This window comes from Tenrec ecaudatus, chromosome 13 (genome assembly GCF_050624435.1).
Source record: "Tenrec ecaudatus isolate mTenEca1 chromosome 13, mTenEca1.hap1, whole genome shotgun sequence".
Classification (NCBI taxonomy): Eukaryota; Metazoa; Chordata; class Mammalia; order Afrosoricida; family Tenrecidae; genus Tenrec; species Tenrec ecaudatus.
In genome coordinates, this window is record NC_134542.1 from 63,962,689 (window position 1) to 63,981,430 (window position 18,742).

Genomic DNA, 18,742 nt, shown 5'->3' on the forward strand with positions numbered 1-18,742 from the left:
ATGGTTAGTAACCCCAGCACTTAACCCTCAGGGCCACCAGGCTCCCACTGGGCAGACAGCATGGAAGAGCCCCAGGCTCCTCTCCATGGATTTGCCGCTCCAGAGAGTCAAGTGGGGGGGGCAATAAGTGCCCATGCCAGCCTGTGCTCCCAGTCCTTACCCATCTGATCCTTCTCCAAATGCTGCGCTCAACCCATTTGTCTAAACAGTCACAGTTGCCAAAGGACCATGAACGAAAGCACTGAAGTTGCTGTCTGCCCTTGGTTACCCACGGTCCCGGAACTAGGTTACAGCTGAAACACCAATTTAAGACCAATGAGCAATTGTGTTGAAAAAGGTTGTATTGTTTTTATTACAGATTAAAACATTTGTTCTCTTCCACATTGTTCTGCCTTTTTGAAGTCATGAGTACCTCTCAATCAGCAAGGGCTCACATGATTTTTAAGAAAAATTATATCTCACTCACCCTGCCTGGGAGAAAGATGGGATTTCTTCTCCTGTGAAGAGTTCCAGGCTCAGGACCCCACAGGGGCCGTTCTGCCCTGTCCTGTAGGGTCGCTGGGAGCCGGCATCAAGTGGACGGGAGGGAGCTGGGCCTGCACATCACAGAGACCGTGATGGGTATTTACACACCCCGAAACCAAAAATTCAAGAGAGCTAATAAAAAAATAAAACCCTGAGGTTTTCCACTGAATATTGTAAGCAAAACTCTGACTTCGGGGTTCTCCTGTTTTCTGAAGAGAGGCTCCATGGAAGCCTTCTAGTCATACCGTATTTCACCATGTAAATGTTTCCCTTCATGGCTTTCTCCACCACACTGCACAAACCCCATTAGCAGGCAAAAGGTCCCTGTTGCTGACCTAGCTTGGGAGCCTGGTCTGCACTGGAAAGAGCTCAGGGTTGTGCTGTTTTTCTGAGGTGGGCACAGTTATTTTGGAGCAGGAAATCTCAGCATGCGAAGCTTGGCATCTTGAATTTCCCCCCCCCCCCCAGTTCTGAAGCCTAAGGACTTAGCTCCCCAGGGGATTAAAATGGCTCAGCATAGAAAGTTGGCAAAAAGAAAAGAAAGTGGGGGGTGAGGGGGAACCTTCTAGAAGTAAAATGCCAGAAACTTGGAATGTGCTTAAAAATACATACATATGGAAATATCAGGCATCTTGACTTAGCCCATTAGGTCCCCTCTAACGTATAAGTTCCTAAGCTTATTTGGCCCACCACCCCCTTTTGAGAAGGAAACAGTACTCAGTGCCCCACCCGATTGAACACGTCTGTACTACAGCCTACGCCCAGAATCAAGTGCATGTCCCCCCGTCCCACCCCACACCGCCCCGGCCCCAGCCCAGGAAGCAGCCTCACTCGCTTTGAGAAAAGTGAGTTCTAGCGTATCCCTCTTACGGACACAGACATAACTTGGACACAGCCTGGCCTTGCCCAATAATCAAGTCTGAGCAGGCCTAGTCCCTAGATTCCAAAGGCATTTTTATCCTCACCAATGAAAACACACCATCCAAAAAGGCACACCAAGCCCCTGGTCAGAGTGGAGCTGCCCCTTTGGGTTTCTGAGGCTGTAAATCCTTCTTCCTGGTGGGCCTGAGCTGCTGATCTTTCAGTTAACAGCCCAGGGAGTAACCCATTATCTGCTCTCGAGTTCTGGGTTTTTATTTTGTTTTGTTGTATTGTATCCAAAGGCCATGCAGACAGGATGATGAGTAGGTGGTGAAGGTTGTGTTAGAATGCCTCAGCTGAAAGGTGACTGCCCCAGGATCCCGAGAAGGAAAGATCAGCATCAGGAGACTGCATGACAGGTGCTCATCAATTGAAGGACTCCAGAGGAGCCCTGGTCATGTAGTAGTGACTGGTTGAACTGGGATCCGCATGGTCGGCAGTTTGAAACCACCAGCAGCTCCTCAGGAGACAGGCGGGGCTTTCTACTCCCCTAAACAGTTGGTCTGGGAAATGCACAGGGGGTGCTGAGTCAACATTGACTGGATGGCAGGCACTGAGTCAATGCTGCTGCTGCAGCAGACGACATCTCCACCTCGTTCGTCCTGCGGTCTCTCGGAAAGGGGTGGGCAGCACGCAGGGTGACAGACTTCCTGGTTGTTTCCACTGTGGAGACGCCCTGGTTTGGGTCCAGATCGGGAGAAATGAACACATTTACACAGAATTCCAGGATCCAGCGCACCGCTTCTGAAAGAGGACAAACTGCCTACAAAGCCAAGGTTATTCCCATCTTACCACTGTGCTCTTTGACAGCCTCATTAAAAATTCATGGTCATTAATGCTAATTAAAATGATGGAAAGGAAACATCTGTAAAGAAAAGTTCTGTATCCTTATAGGTCTACCTCCTTGGAGCAAGATAAAGCACAGCTCCCACAGAGAAGAAGGTTATGCTACCACTTAGCCCGTGAGAGAAAAGCCAGCCCGGACAAAAATACATGGGGACCAGACAATAGAGGCCAGACCCGCAGAGCTGGCTTCCTGCTTGGGGACAGTGATGGAATTCCTGAGTAGAAGGAAGAGTGAACTGTCTGCTCTCTGTCTGTCTGTCTCTCTCTCTCTCTTTCCTCTTTCTGTCCTTCATGCAAATTACTCTAGCCTGCTGCTAGTTTTTCAGGTTGTATGACTGCTTATGTACAAAGGGAAGTTTTTCATTCTGCAAAATCTGTACCGCTCCAAGCCTATGAGCTGAGTTCGGGTTTATAGCAAATTCTTCCCTTTCGCCCTGCCTACGCCCCGTGAGCACTGTTCTTTCCTCTCGGCCCACCTTTGTCGTGGAGGGAAGCAGAGGGTCTGGTCAAAGCCCATTCTCAGTGGGGATGTCTCCCAAGGCATCCATTCTAAACTCTCCTAACCACTCTGCAGGTGAGGTGTCCATGGGGCCCAAGGAGAGGATGGTCCAGTATGGCTGTAGAGACTCTCAGACCCCTCGGAGAATCATCTCCTCCCTCAGTTTATACCTGCTTAAACTCAAGCACAAAGGCCAAGAAAAGAAACCTCTCAGACCCATCAAGACTCCAGACAATTCTTTTTTGCCTTATGTATTACTCCGGATTGACTAGAGAAACAAATTCATAGATACTCATGTGTATAAGAAAGAGCTTTATACAAAGAGTAATTGTATTTTAAGAAAACATCCCAGCCCAGATCAAGTCCGTAAGTCCAATATTAGCCCATATGCCCAATACAAGTCTATAAATTCTTCTTTGGACTCATGCAACACATGCAATGACGCTGAATGCAGGAAGATCACAGGCCAGTGGGTGGAAAGTTTTGTGGGGCCAGTGGTGGTAGAAGCTGGTGTGGGTGTCCATGTGGCTCCTCCAGCTCCATCATTGTAGCTCCATGTGGCTTGTCAACAAGAATGTCTTATAAGGAGAAGAGTCTGTCCTGCTTTTCGGGAGGGAAACAGGTTCCCAGAATAATCGAGAGAAGGCCATGCCCACACAGAGGCCTCATTGGCTATGACCTGATTGACGGGCTAGACTCCATCCCTACACAAGTTGGCATATAATGCCACACCTTGTATATCTTCTTCTTCGTGGAAGCCCCGTCTAATCAAAGGAAAGGCAGAACACACTAAGGTAGATCTTGGAGTTTCCCCTGGGATGGCACAGTGTCTTCAAGAAAGTCCTCAGGCTTGGGATTTAAAAACAAGACCTGCCAATTATAAGAACCACACTGTGAGTAGGATGAAGGAAATGCTGGCCAACAGAGGCTGAGGGCCACCAGCTCCTACACAGAAAACTCACGAATTTTCTTTTGATATACAAGGCTCCCTGCAAAGCTTCCCAGTGGTCAGCAGAATATGGAGAGAACAGGAAAGGACAGGCCACTCCTGAAGGGGAGGCGAGACTTGCTGAAGCTCAGCAGGGAATACGCAATTCTACACAGAGATTCTGTTCCGTTCCAGTTGCCAGCCAGTCAACCATGACTCACGGAGACACCATGTGTGTCAGCCTAGAACTCTGGTCGCAGCATTCTCCATGGCTGATTTTCCAGAAGTTGATCACCAGATTTTTCTTCCAAAATGCCTCAGGATGCCTTTGGACTCAAATCGCCAACCTTTCATAAGCAGCCAGATGCATCCATTGTTCGCACCGCCCATCGGGCGACCCCACCCACAGGTTCACTAGAAAGGCAAACCCAGTGCTGGAGCCATTCCAACTCACTGCGGCCCTCCAGGACAGAGTGCAATGGCCCTGCCGGGTGTCCAGGCTGCAATCTTGAGAGAGGAGGCCTGGGGTCAGCAAAGTCAGCAGTTCACACCCATCGGTCACTCAGAGTGAGAAAGAGGAGGCTTCCACACAGCCTCAGAAACCCAAAGGGGGAGGTTCTATTCTGTCCTATAGGTTTGCTATGAGTTGGAATCGACTAGATGGCAGTAACTTTAGTTTGGCATTTTAATCTTTACAGAAATAAATGGACTCATCGTCTCCCATGGAGTCACCAGTGGTTTTGAACCACCAACCTTTGGGTTAGTAGTCAAGGCTTAAGATACCTTTACAAGATGTGTTTGTTCTGAAGATCAAAGGGAAAAGGGACTGTGTGAGTCTCGGTGGACTAGAGAAACAAATCCACGGGCATACATATGTGTATAAGAAAAAGATTTATATACAAGAGCAATTGAACGTTGAGAAAACATCCCAGCTCAGTCCAGATCAAGTGTCCATAAGTCCGATACCAATCTATAAAGTCCTCCTCAGACTCACAAAACACATACAATGATACCGAATGAGGACGATCAGAGGCCAGGGGGTAGAAAGTCCTTGGATCCAGTGGCACTGGAAACATCTCAGCGCTGGCAGGGCTCTCTGCATCAGGGTGGGTCCATGTGTCTTGTCAGCTGCTATGTCTCCCAGGGTGTGAGCAGAAAGTCTCCCACCTCCAAGGAGAAAATACCGGATTTCCCAGAATTCTCAGGAGAAGGCCATGACCACACAGAGGCTTCATTGGCTATGATCTGATTAACAGGCTAGACCCCACCCCTACATTCTTAATCCTCAAATTGACAAATGATTATATAAGTACCACAGGGCCATGAAGATCTTATAAGGGGTCATGAAGTCTGTCCAAGGGAGCAAAGCCTGAAAAATCGAATTGTTTGAGTTGTTAACCAAATGTAGGCTTCAGTTCTTTTTTTTATTATTATTATCTTATTGGGGGGGGTACCAATCTTATGACAATCCATCATTCAATTCTATTAAAGACACTTGAACATATGTTGCCATCAACATTTCCAAAATATTTTCTTTCTACTTGAGTCCTTGGTATTGGCTTCTGTTTTTGCCCCTCCCTCGCTCACCCTCCTACCTTGATCAATTACATATTATTGTGATTTTGTGTCTTGCCCGGGTCTGTTTTAGGCTTCGGTTCGTATGATTATGAGAGGGCTGACTTCCTTGCCAGCAGCTGATACCAATTCTGAATCCCCACCCTCTCAAGCCCTTGAGTAGGCCCCAGGTGTTTTACATTTCCACAGGGAGATGGCTTGTCCCAGAATCCTCTGCCACTGAGTGACTTCCAGGAAGAGCTGGTCCCCGGCCCCCAGGTAAGATGGGGTCTCCAGGACTGTCCCTCGGTGACTAGGACAGAGCCTTGGCTGTGCAGTTCCAACGTGGATGCGGTGCCGCAGTGGCGGGGGCGGAGGGAGTCATCTGGGCCCACGTGTTTGCCAGCAGGGCTGAGGATGGAGGCTGTATCCCTGCTCAAAACTGGTGGGTGACCTGGCAGGGATGCGTGGTCACAGTGGAATCTGGTTGCCATGGGGATGCTAGGCTTTCGGCTCAAGCTGTTCAAGAGGAAAATTTTCCATCATGTCTATGTAACCACATGGCAGCAGGTTAGTTAAAAAAGAAGAAAAAAAGAAAGAAAGAAAATGTTTTCCTCCCCTTCTTTCAAATGGCATCTGAGGTGGCTCAGACACTGAAAGAATGACAAAAGGTCATTTCCCAGGGTCAGCTGGTTGCCTGGGGACTGGCCTTGGTTTAGGAAGAAGCGTGGGAAGAAGCGTGGGGGTGGGGGGAGCTACCTGTGACCAGCCCTCAGCCTCCCACACGCCTCGGTGATGGCACAACATGGGGGCCAGGAGCTCCGGAGAGAGACCACGGAGAGGGGCTTTCTTCTCCGTCTGGAACCTTCAGGCAGAAAACCCTGTCTTTGCTCTTTCCTGCTATTCAGTGAGTGACTCCGCAGCCCGGCCTCCCTCCTCCATCAGCCGTGTCACTCTCCGTGGCTTTTGTTTTCGTGGGCTCCGGGGCACAGGACGCTCGTTCCCTAATGAAGTGTGGCCATCAGCGTGACTGTCTACTCAGGTGGGAGGCAGCGGTGGTTCAGGGGTAGATTTCTCGCTTCCCCGCGGGGAAACCCAGGTTCAGTTCTGATGAATGGACCCTGGGTGTAGGCACAAGGGTCTGCCATGGAAAGTTGCCACGTGACTGGGATGCGGAGGGCTCACCAGAGCTTCCAGACTCACATGAACCAGAAAGACCAGGAGCGCTGCTTCCAAAAAAATCAGCCCAAACAGCCCCGTCTCCAGCCAGACATGTCCGCGGGGCCAAGCTCCAGGGGCTCGGGTGGTCATGAGTTAGGCGCTCAGGCACCGGCGGCAGTCAACGCGGTCGGTTTCTTTCATCCACTCACCGGCACTTAGCTGGTTTTCTCCAAGGGTTTTGCAAATCTTCTTAGTTCACTTCTCTTGTTCCGGCCACCACGAGTCTGCGGGCAGCCCTGAATTGTTTCCGGATTAGAACTAGATGAGCAACAGGTGGGGGTGAGGGGGCAAACTCATCTTCCTGGTTTTCCAGACCCTTCTGCGCGAGCTGCCCTGTCCATCCAGCATCAGTGGGTTTCCATTCCCGATTGAGGTGTTGGTGAGGCAGGTCTCCTCTGCCCGCCCCAGCACTCCGTGGTTCCTTCTTCCGTCTCTGCCAGCCCATTCTTAGGACCACGCCGGCCTCCCCTGAGTCCTTTCCCCCCTGAACATGCATGCCATTTGAATTTTCTGCACCCTGGACTTTCACTGTGTCTAAGGCAGTATCTTCTTGGGGTGTCACTGTTGCTCTGACCCTGCCCGTCAGTCTTTCTAATATCTTTCTCATATCTGATCCAAGCAAAACTCCGAGGAGAACTTCAAAAGGGCCATATTCAGTATGACTTGAATCACAGACTGGGACTCCTGGTAGCACATTGTGTTAAGCGCTGGGCTTGCGCACCAAAACCTTGGTGGTTTGGACCTACCAGCTGCTCAGCGGAAGAAATTTGACGCCCAGCCTGCTCCTGTGAAGACTGGCAGTCTTGAAAACCCCAGGCAGTGGGTCTACTCTGTCCTATAGGGTTGCTATGGGTCGGAACTTACTTGAGAGGAATGAGTTTAAAGTTTGGAACCACGGGCTTTGAACAAAGATGCTGCTTGAGATCTCTGAAATAAGAGAATTCTATGTATTAAGAAAGCACGTAGGTGCTGGAAGTTCCGCAGTGAGGTCATCATCTGCCCTGTGGGAGGCCTGGGGTTGAGTTCCCTTCAGGGCACCTCCTAAGCAGCCATCCTCATCTGTCCGTGGAGGCTTGTGGGTTGCTATGATGTTCAGCAGATCCCTGGAGGCCTTCCAGATGAAGGTGAACCAGGAAGAAAAGTCAGGGGATCTACTTCTGGAAAGCAACCCAGGAAAGCCCTCTAGGTCCTAAAGATCCTGTCCCCAGTCATTCACGACGATGGCCTAGGACCAGATGATTCTGTTCCACTGTGCCTGGTGTCACCATGACTCAGGGGCTGACTGCAGGGTCATCGAGTCTGTTCCAACCAATAGCAGCCCAAGGCACAACAGAATGAAACACTACCCGGTCCTGAGCCATCCTCACCATTGGTGCTGCGCCTGAGTCCATTGCTGCAGCCACTGTGTCCATCCATCTCATTGAGGGCCTTCCTCCTTACCAACTATAGCGTCCTTCTCCAGGGGTTGGTCTCTCCTGACGACATGTCCAAAGATGGTAGTTCATGATGACCAGGTAAAAGAAGAGGTGTTTCTAGACAACAAGGTTAGGAAACTACCTCCCCCGCTCCCCACTACATTTTAAATTTTCATATTCCTAATGTGAAATATTTCATCTTGCTTGGATCCACAATCAATGCTCGTGGAAACAGCAGTCAGGAGATCACTGAGTCAATCTGCTGCCCAGGCCTGTGTAAAGTGTTGAAAAGCCAGGACATTACATTGAGGACTTAGCTGCACCTGACCCAAGCCTCGTATGGATGTGAAAGGTGAACACTGAATAAGGAAGGAAGACCAAAGAAGCATCGATGCATTTGAATTGTGGTGGAGAATATTGAGAGTGTCGCGGACCGCCAAAAGAACAAGCAAATCTGTCTTGGAAGAAGTACAGCCAGATGCTCCTTAAAGGCAAAGATGGTGAGACTTCTCACGTACTTTGGACATCTTGTCAGGAGAGACCAGTCCCCGGAGGAGGACATCATGCTGGTCAAGTAGAAGGGCAGCAGAAAGGCGGAAGGTTCTCAACAAGATGGAGTGGCACAATGGCTGCAACCACAGGTCAAACGTCAGAGCCATGTGAGGTGGGAGCGGGAGCAGGCGGGGTTGGTTTGGTTGGTTGCTATGAGTTGGAATGGACTCAATAGCACCTGACAACCACACACTCCAAGATGGGCATCCAACACACCTAAGCAGTTAGGTGACTAGAGCCCAGGTTAAGAAAGCTGCCAGGCACCCCTAGCGTCCCAGCCCATGCTGCCAAACCTGCTCAATCACAAGTCCCTCCCTTCCCCCACAGTGACCTTCGCTGGGTCCTTGTTCCAGCTGTCCCCCATTCCACGGTTCAGATACCAAAGCCCACTGCCGGTGAGTCCGTTTTCACTCACAGCAACCCCCCATGGGGCCTCTGAGCCTGTAAATCTGTCGGGGGGCGGCAGCCTCGTCGTGCCCTGCAGAGGTTAGCAGTCCAGCACAGAACCCACAGCACCTCCTGGCTTCCTGACTGTGCAAACTCTCCTCCTTCCTTGAGGGCCCACAGGCTCTGCATGCAAGTGGGCACGTGGGCTGTTTCTGGGTTGGGGCTATGTAGACAAGCTTGCAGCTGACCATCATTAGATGGCGGCAGAGGCAGGGCAGATAGCTCAGAGCGGAATTGCTGAGTCATGTGCCTCATCTGGACAGTGACCATCCACTGTCCTCCTCAGCACTGTGTGCATGCTTCACATGTGCACGCAGGCTGAGACTCTGCCCGCCTGCCCAGTCCCGGCCCCCAAGTCCTTCCAGTATCTGATTCAGGCTCTACTCCTAGTAGAACTTGCGGGAGGGCGGGGGCGGAGGGGGGGAGGTTGGCAGATTCATATGACTCTAACCATAGACTAGGAACCCTGGCAGCACCCGGTGGATAAGAGTGTCAGAAGGACTGTCTGCTGTCCGAGTAGGGTAAGGAGGGGGAGCGGGGAGGCGTGTCTGACCTCTGCTTCGTGGCTGTCGTCCTTGGGCTGGTGAGGACTTCGATTCTCTTCTCTTCCCTTACGAAGCCAGACAAGGTAGGCTGTGGCCCCCGCCCATGCCCCCCCTGGGTCTCAGCCCTTGCCTGGTATGCAGCAGTTACATGAGCAGAAACAGCCTCTAACGTTCAGACCCTTCAGGACCTTGGACGTGCGTGGCGGGTGGCAGGAGAGAGTCCTGGTGTCACGCTCCCAGTCAAAGCGTATTCCTTTTGACGTGCTGAATGACCTGTCACCATGAAGACTGCCATGGCTCATAGAAACTTCTTGTGGCCCTGATGCCACACCTGCCAAACCTTAGATACCTGTCTGGTCCCTCCACTCGTCTCCTCTCACCTTGGAACCTACCCTGTTCATCCACAAACCGGGATGGTCCACCTGCCTGCTGTGTTGGCTGGCCCTTAGAAGCGAATTCCACTCCGAGCAGCCTGAGTGACAGAGGGAGCTGCCCTCCTGTGGTTTCCGGGGTGGGAGGGGTCCCGGTGGTCCTAGGGTTAAGCACACTGCCACTAGCTGAGATGGGCACTTGAGCCCACCAGCCACTCCTCAGGACGCACCTGCTGCCCCACCGAGCTCTCAAAGAGTGGAAATCATGTCGCCAACCGGAGTGGCCTTCAAGTCGCCAAGGGGACTTTGCAAGCCCTTCCATAGGAGCCCCTGCTGCAGTTTCAGGGGCCAGAGAAGAGGGCGAGAGGCAGGTGAGAGGGAGAGGCTCACAGCCCGGCAGGGTGCTTCTGAATCCCCCTCACCCTAGAGCTGTGAACTCAGAGCCCCAGTCAGCCAGCGAAGGAGGCAGCCACTCTGTTAAAAGTACTTCAAAGGGGTTAAAATGAAGCCAGCTGTGGCCTCACTCCTCCCTGCCAGCCGGACATACACCAGCCTTCAGCAAGTGGCCCCCTGACCAAGGAAGGGGCGAGAGCAGGGCTGAGCCTTGCAGCCGGGGCGCCTCAGCTGGGGCCCAGGGATGGGGCCTTCTCAGGACCAAGTGCCTGCTGTGCACATGTGAGCGAACAGTTCAGCCATGTGTTGCTTTCTGAACAAATGGTGCACAGCTCCATCTCGAAATTCTCAAGTCGTCGAGATAAGTACAGACAAGCAAGCAGACAGACTTGCTTCAGATTCCACCACCCGGAAACAATCACAACTCACACTGGATCAACATTCTGCCGGCCGTCGCAGTGGGGAGCCAGGGAGGGGTGGTGGTGGTGCATGAACGTACAGGTTAAGGGTATAGTTCAGGGTGGGGCGGGTAATGGATCTAGGTGTTACGTAAATAGATTCCTTTTCTTTAAAAACCCTAAAGTATATTGCCTTCGTGGTGGTGGTTGCTATTACTAGAGGAAGACATTGTTAATGCCAAACTCAAAGAACCCTAACTCGCTGCCACCGATCGAATCCATGCCAACTCACGGGGTTTCTGAGACTGTCCAGCCTTTGGAGGAGTGGAAGTCTCATTGTTCCCACTCACAGCCACTGGTAACGTTGAAGGACTGACCTACTGTTAGCAGACAACACCTAATCCACTCCTCCACTAGAGGGCTCCCACACATACGTGTACACGCACACGCCAATGCATCTGCATTCAGTCGCCAGAAGGTATTGTTATTACCACATCTGTATGCACATATATATGTATGCACAGTAATAACCACTTAGCAGCAGTGCCTCTACCTGTCAAAACGGCATAGTGTTGCACCTCTCCTACCCACCTCTGGGGGCAGCTGTTTAGGTTTTTAGCCTGCCTATGGTCAAGGATTCCTTGAAATGCTAGTCTCCCCAGATCCTACACACAAGACATCAGCAAGACCCTAGCTTCGCTTAGCCCCATCACTCAGTAACAACTAGATTCTATGCTGCTTAACACTGAGCCCAAAGGAAGGTATTGACACGGTGGCTGCCGTATTGGACTCCAACTATCAGAACAATTGTGAGGAGCCAGTGGAATAGCCTTCATTTGCCAAATGGCAGGTGGCAGCATTTTGGGGCTTAGCTTGTCCACAAACCACTTTGGGTTCTCCTGTACTCTGTAGCGATGCAGAACCAGTGGGAAATTTATATCAAGGTGGTGGCTCGCATACTTGTAGAAGTGGATAAATCCAGTCTGGGTTGAGGCCATGGGGCAGTGCTACGCTGGAGGCCACTCCTGGCTTGCACAGCTGCAGGAGCTGGTGAACCAAGAAACAGGGAGACTAAGCAGGAAGGCCACAGGCTGGTGAATGCAGAGGTGGGCAAATCCAAGTCAACAGGTCAGATGGCAGACTACTGATGGCTCCCACAGTCCACAAGCAATATGGCAGCCATTTGCTCAAGGCCAAAGAACCAGAACTCAATGAGTCAAATGCAGGATTCAGTTCCAACAAGAAGTGTGAGCACTGCTCCATACCATCAACTTATGTAGGAAGTAGGCCACTCCCCCAAGGAGTGTGACCACAGGGCTGTGACCTGAGCAAGGGGGCTGCACACCATCCCAATCTTCCACAACTACTGGGCTGCTCATAGCAGCTTCCATCATGAAGTTGATGATGTTGTGTTAGATCACATCTGGGGGACTACTGCTGCGCTACCAGGAATCCTGGTCCATCCAACTTGACCCAAAACCTACCTAGCACACAGTGAAGCAAAACCAAGACAAATGTGAATATTACATGTGGTGGTAGCATAGTTCTGTATCATTTGAGCTACAGAAGAGATCAGTGTCAATAATTTTTGAATAATAATGAATGCTGCAATTAGAGTTTTGTTATTAGGGCATTAACCTGCTGTACTGCCACTTGCCTGTCAGCTTGTCACACTGTGGTGCCTTGAGTGTCGCTGTGCTGCTAGAACCAATGTTAGGATGTCAAGTACCAGCAGGGTCACTCACGGTGAACAGGTTTCAGCAGAGCTTCCAGACTAAGAACAGGCTCCAAAGAAGGACTAGACTGCCCGTTTCCGAGAAGCTGGCCCCCGAAAACCTTATGAATGACAGTGGAGCACCGAGAGATACTGAGAACTTCGTGACTGGCCGCAGAATCGTGTTAGATGTCGTGCCAGAAGAAGCATCTCATCTGCTAGTGAAAGCTGGACATTGACCGAGGAAGAATGGAAGGAAGCATTGGCATGAGGAAGTGACCGGACTGCCAAAAGAGTAAGCAAGGCTGTCTTGGAAGAAGTCCAGCCATAGTCCTCCTTAGACGTGAGGATGGCGAGACTTCCTCTTGTCCTTTGGGCGTGTTATCAGGAGAGATCAGTCCCTGGAAAAGGACATCAGGCTTGGTAAAATACAAGGGCAGTAAAAAAGAGGAAGGCCCTCAATGAGATGGACTGACACAGTGGCTGCCCTACTGGGCTCACACAGAAGAACAACTGTGAGGATGGGGCAGGGCCAGGCGTGTTTCGCTCTGTTGTGCTCACGGTCACTATGAATCGCAACCGACTGCATGACACCTAACAACAAGAACAACAGCAACGTGCATTGGGATAGCAGCCCCCCAGGTGACAGCTCGAAGTGGATAACATGGTGATTCCGCTACTGAATTCTAACCAGGCCCTGGTCCTAGTCTTCACAGACTGGGGCTTCTCCTACTGCTTTTCCTTCCTCCTTCTCCTTCGCCTACAGAAGTCACAATAGCTCTGTGTGAGTCTGGGTAATTTAGAAAAACAAATCCACAGAAACTCCTGTAGAAGAGAGTTTTATATAAAGATGAAGTGCACATCAGGAAAACACCCCAACCCAGCGCTGCCCAAACCCACAAGTCCAACATTAACCCATATGTCCGACATCAATCCACAAAGTCCTCCTCCATCTCTCAAAACACACACTATGATGCTGACTGCAGGAGGAAAGCCAAATCAGTTGAACGTGTAAGCATCTCAGTGCTGGCAGGAGTTTCCACATGGCTGCTCCAGCACCCAGGGCTGCATCAGGGTAGGTCCATGTGGCTTCTCCTTGGGGATGTCTTGCAGGAAGTGAGCCTTGCCAGCTGAAGCAGGGAGCTGACAAAAGCAGCTGCACCCTGGTCTGAGTCTCACAAAGCAAGAGACCTGAGAACTCGAAAGGTGAGGCTCACCGAGCCATTTATCTCTTCACCCTTCAATTAACCCCACATGTGTTTATTGGCCAGGTTGGCACAATAAACTTTAACTCTATCAAGCTCTTACTGGTTACACTGAAGAAGAACAGTGATGAGGTGATTGAATGCTTTTGTTGTTGTTGAAACGCTGCAGAGCAGAATTCAGTTCGATCGCGGCTCCGTGTACAATTCGGTGACGGATGATATTCCTCAATGTGCAGCGATTCTCACCCTCCCTTTCCAAATTGTTCTTCCTCTACTTGGCATCAACCCACTGCCCTGCCCACCTAATCTTTAGAATGGCTGTTGTCAATCTGATCCCACACAGATCGCGCTTAAAAAACACAGAGGTAATGGTAGGCATGCTTGACAAAACTGTTGTTTGGTTTGAAGAAGACTTTAGGGGTTTTTGCGTGTGTGTGTGTGTCTGTGTGTGTGTGTGTGTGTGTGTTGGTTTGATCTCAGGGCAAGAGTTTGAGGACATCATTCAGTTTCAGTGGCTCCCGAAAATCCTGAATTCCCCCAGAGCTTGCAATTCTGTTCTGCACGTTCCCACTTCCACACAGGATCCCACTACAGAATCTTTGTCCCAAAGGTGCTGGGATGGTAGCTGGGCACCATCTAGTCCTTCTGGTTTCACAGCAAAGGAGGCTGCTGTTCTTGGAGGCAATTCTCCACACATTTAGAATGGATCCTTCTTGCCATGCATGCTCCAAGGGTGTGCACCAGCTGGCCATTGCTGGGCTGCTTCTCAGAGTATGGGAAAGGCAACTCCAAATGCAGGTCAGGGGCTCCAACAAGACTGGTGTCTCTCCACCCAACCCCGGCTCTGCAGCCTGCTGCCGTGTTCCTAAAAGGCACACAGTGAGCCAGCATGCAGGCAAAGTACCACATCCCCAGGGCTGCCGCCAACCAACTCTAAATACAAACCACGTATGGAATAAAATAGCAAATTAAATCCTACCTAAGCCCCCTGCCCCCAGTCAGCTGAAAGTTGAAGTCGTCTGGCGTCTGAGCTCAGCCCCGCTTCCCCACTGCCAACAGAGAGAACCCCAGAAGCACGCTTTAATGGGAACTCGCTTGCTCCTCCCCAGGGTGTGTCCGCAGGGCTGTGTCCTGTGGTAAGTGGTAAAGGAAGCCTGCGTGACTTTTGCCTCCTCGCCGCTCCCCAGGCCTCATCATCCCGATCTCCCGGGGTGGGGGGGTAGGGGGAGTTCTTATCTAAGAGCCTCCTTTGAATCATCCACTCAGAGCATCCACCATGGTATGACACCCTACCTTGCAGTCCCTGCCCACCCCCACCCCTACCCCCGCTTCATTCACTAGAAATGAACTCTCAGGAAACCGATGCCTCCTTCTGAGCCAAAGGCCTGAGCTGGTGAAACCCTGCCCACTCCAGTCATCAGGACTACTTTCCAACCGTCCTGGTTACAAAGCAGCAGACAGCTCCTAGGTGCCCTTTAATGTTATGTAAGCTTTCTTTCACTTTGAAAGGACTAAACCTAGACTTAACTGGAAACTAATTCTGCATCACCATCCCCTTCACGTACCGCCTGCAGCTTTTCCATCCTTCAAAAGGCGTCCAGCCTTTTCTTGTGCTAAAACTGGACCCGCTGCTGTCCAGTTGATTCCAACTCATGACTACAGAGTAGACAAGCTCCCTAGGGTTTCTGAGGTTGTATGACTGGCGCCACAGGAACAGAAAGCCTCATCTTTCTCCTGAGGAGTGGCTAGTGGCTTTGAGCCACCAATCTTGTGGTTAACAGTTCAGCCATGATTGACTGCGCTGCCATGTTTCTTTGTGTACTAAACAAACAAACCAGCTCACGACTCCTGTCACGGCTGCCTCACTGCGACCGCATAGGACAGGGTAGAATGGCTCCTCAGGGTTGCTGAGACTAACTCTTTACAAGAGATGAAAGTCCTCTCTCCTACCAAATCGGCTGGTAGTTTCAAACTGCTGACCTTGCACTTAGCACTCCCACCTGTAACCACTAGGCAACCAGGGCTCCTTCCATGTACTAAACCAACAACGAAACCCACTGCTATCCAGGACAGGGTAGAACTGCCCCTGCTAGGTTCTGAGAGGATAACTCTTGTGCGGAGTAGAACGCCCCATCTTTCTCCTGTCCGTGTACTAAAATAAAGTTAAGCGAGACCCATATGCCTGTTCCTCTACAGATTCCAGGTAGAGATGAAATAGCACAGTTAGGAATAGATGGTGTCCGTCACTGGGGCCCAAACGTGGCTCCGGCCAGAAGCTGTGTGCTCCTTGCCTGCTCAGGGGCTGTACTTGGGGTGCATGGGCTTTGAGGCCCCTTGCTCATGCGGTGTAGGAGACTGCCTCTCTCCCTCTAGGCCAGAGACCAGCCTTCCCTTCACTGGAGGAAGGGCGTCGGAGAGAGCGTACCTCTTGTTCCAGCTCTGGGCCCACTCTGTGGGGGCGCAGAGCAGATCGCTCAGCACTTGGTTCAGCCCGGCACAGTACCAGCTGGTGAGCGAGCTCGCGCTTTCTCTTTCCCCCATGCCACCTCCTCTTCTCACCTAAAATGGGAGGAGAGGGGGGGGAAAGGCTGGCTTTTCCTCCTGCGCTGAAGTTATTCCCTACTGCATACCGGCTGTGGAAACTGGGAGAAGATCAACAGAGCAGCCTTTCTGTATTCCCCAAGGGCCCCGTGTTCCTCAGCCCACTCTGTTGCCTCTTACCTGGTCGGGGGAGGAACCCTAACTGCAGGCTTCTGGGGTTCCAACCTGCAGGGCCGGGGCCGCCTCCACGCTGCTCCCTCCCTGGGGCAGCTTCCCACCGAGGCCTGGCACTGAACAGTTTCTAACCAATTCTCATGCCTTTGTCTCGGTGGTACTGTGGGTCTTCTGTTCCCCCTGTCTCCGCTCTGAACTTCCTCTGAAGCCAGGGCCCCGTTGATTTGACAGACTAAGCCTGCCTCTCCTCCTGTGCAGATTCAAAGACGTGGGCTCCCACACTTACTCGGCTTGTTGTTGCTAGGTCCCGTCGATTTTGTTCTGACAGCCCTATGCACAACAGAAGGAAACGCCGCCAGGTCCGGTGCCGGCCTCACAATTGTTCATATGTCTGAACCTATCGATGCAGCCACTGTGCCAATCCATCTTGTCCAGGGCCTTCCTCATTTTCACTGTCCCTCTACTGTACCAAGCATGAGGTCCCCTTCGCCAGGGACCAGTCTCTCCTGACAACATGTCCAAAGTATTTGAGCCTTAATAGTTTTTAGGAACCGATTGCGCCCCCTGGCAATGAAAGACTTTGGTACGATAGCCCATAACCTAGGCTGAGGTGTGGGTATCTGCTTTTGTAGTCCTCCTGGATCATCCCAGGAGCCCCAAGTGGGTGGTATCGCCCACTTTTGGAAACCCCATTCTAAGGAGAGAGAGAGAAATGGCCACAGCTTGAGGGGGAAGGAACTGGGCCGGCTCACAGGCAGGCTTAGATGAAGGACCTGGATCAGGCTCACGGCCAAGGAGATGAGCTGTAGGGACCGGAAAGGAAAATCTCGGAGGGCCAGGATGCCGTCTCACTTGAGCTTGATTATTGCCCCGTGACTTTACAAAGAGCCACAGAACGTCCCTTCTGGAAAGTGGTAGAATCAGGGCCTGAGCTCAGACATCATAGATACAAACAACTGTGCAGTGAGGACAAAGATGATCAGACTTGGCCAATGGGAGGAGCCCTCTGGACCATGGAGCCCTGGTCATGTAGCAAGTTACCTATTGGGTTGCTAACCACAAGGTCAGTAGTTCAAAACCACCAGGCACCCCTTGGGAGAATGATGAGGCTTTCTACTCCCCATAAAGAGTTACAGTCTTGGAAGCCCACGGGGGCAGTTCTGCCTATCTTCTATGGCTGCTGTGAGTGGGAATGGACTCAGTGGTGGTGAGTGAGTGTGAAGTTGAGTAAGGAGGCAGAGGGACAGAGGGACAGGGGCCCTGAAGGGTTTACTGCAGCAGAAGTGGCTGGCAGAGGGGATGGGCTCTGGGTCTCCAGGGGCAGCAGAGACAGCTATTCCAGCCTAGGTGGCCAGGCCGAACAGCAGCCATGCGGTTCAAACCGAGGGGCTGCTGAGGCCACATTAGTCTGGGTCTCTGGCTGATGTGGCCCCCGTGGGCCATGGCAGAACCCGCCTGCTTGCTGCTTGCTTTCCCGAGCTTGTTCTCAGCCTTCTCTGTGGTACTGAATCATCCTATAGCAACTCAACATAGTGCTGTTCTGCGTAACCTGGCCAGAGTTGGCGACAGACAGTCCTGACTGACTTCCCGGGCTGCCAGGCCCTGTTTCCAGAGACTTCCAGGCTCCTTCTTCCCAGATCTATTACACTTGGGCGACCCAATTTCCTTGAGTGTCAAAATTAATTGAAGTCGCCAAATCTCTCAGTCCGTCCCTGTTCAATCAGGCTTCTTCTACTGTAGAGACAGGGTTTCTGGCACCCCCTCCACCACCACCCCACACACCAATTAGTTGAATAGATGGAAGAATGATGTGATGACCTGCCCTACAGGCAGTTCATGACATCCTGCAACAAGGCCACCAATCAGGGTAAAACTCGAGGCTTTGAGAAGCCCAATGCCAGCCTTCCACATGGTCTTTGATGGATTTGATTCAAGTCCAACCATTCTAGTTCAAGAGCTACTTCCAAATGGGACTTTTATGACTAAACACAAGGGGCCCAGTGCCTAGACCGTCCCTTCTAGCACTGACTCAGGTGGTCGTGATTAATGATCACCACAGCGCCCTGATCGAAACAACAGCTTCACAACGAGGCCAAGTGCTTCCTTCTGAGACCCGTCTTCTCTCTACACATCGGTTCAGCACTTGCCCGGCTGTGGTCATTGTGTCCACGGAGGTTGGAGTGAGCCAGGGCGCCCCTCTGTTCTCTGGAGTTACCTGGTGCTCCTTTCACTCAGGTGATTCAGCAAGTCCGACTCCTTAGTCCTTGGGAGGAGGGTCTGCCAGATAGATAACAGGACACAAAACGCAAAAAACCCACACTCCATGCCACCGAGTCGATGCTGATGCATAGAGTAGAACTGCCCGCCCCCCCCCCCCAAGTTTCAGAGACTGCCACTGTTTACAGAAGTCGAAAGCACCCATCTTCCTTCCAAACACAAGACGCAAAGGGCGTCCACACCATCCCGACTTGGGAGGAAAGCTGCTGGACACTA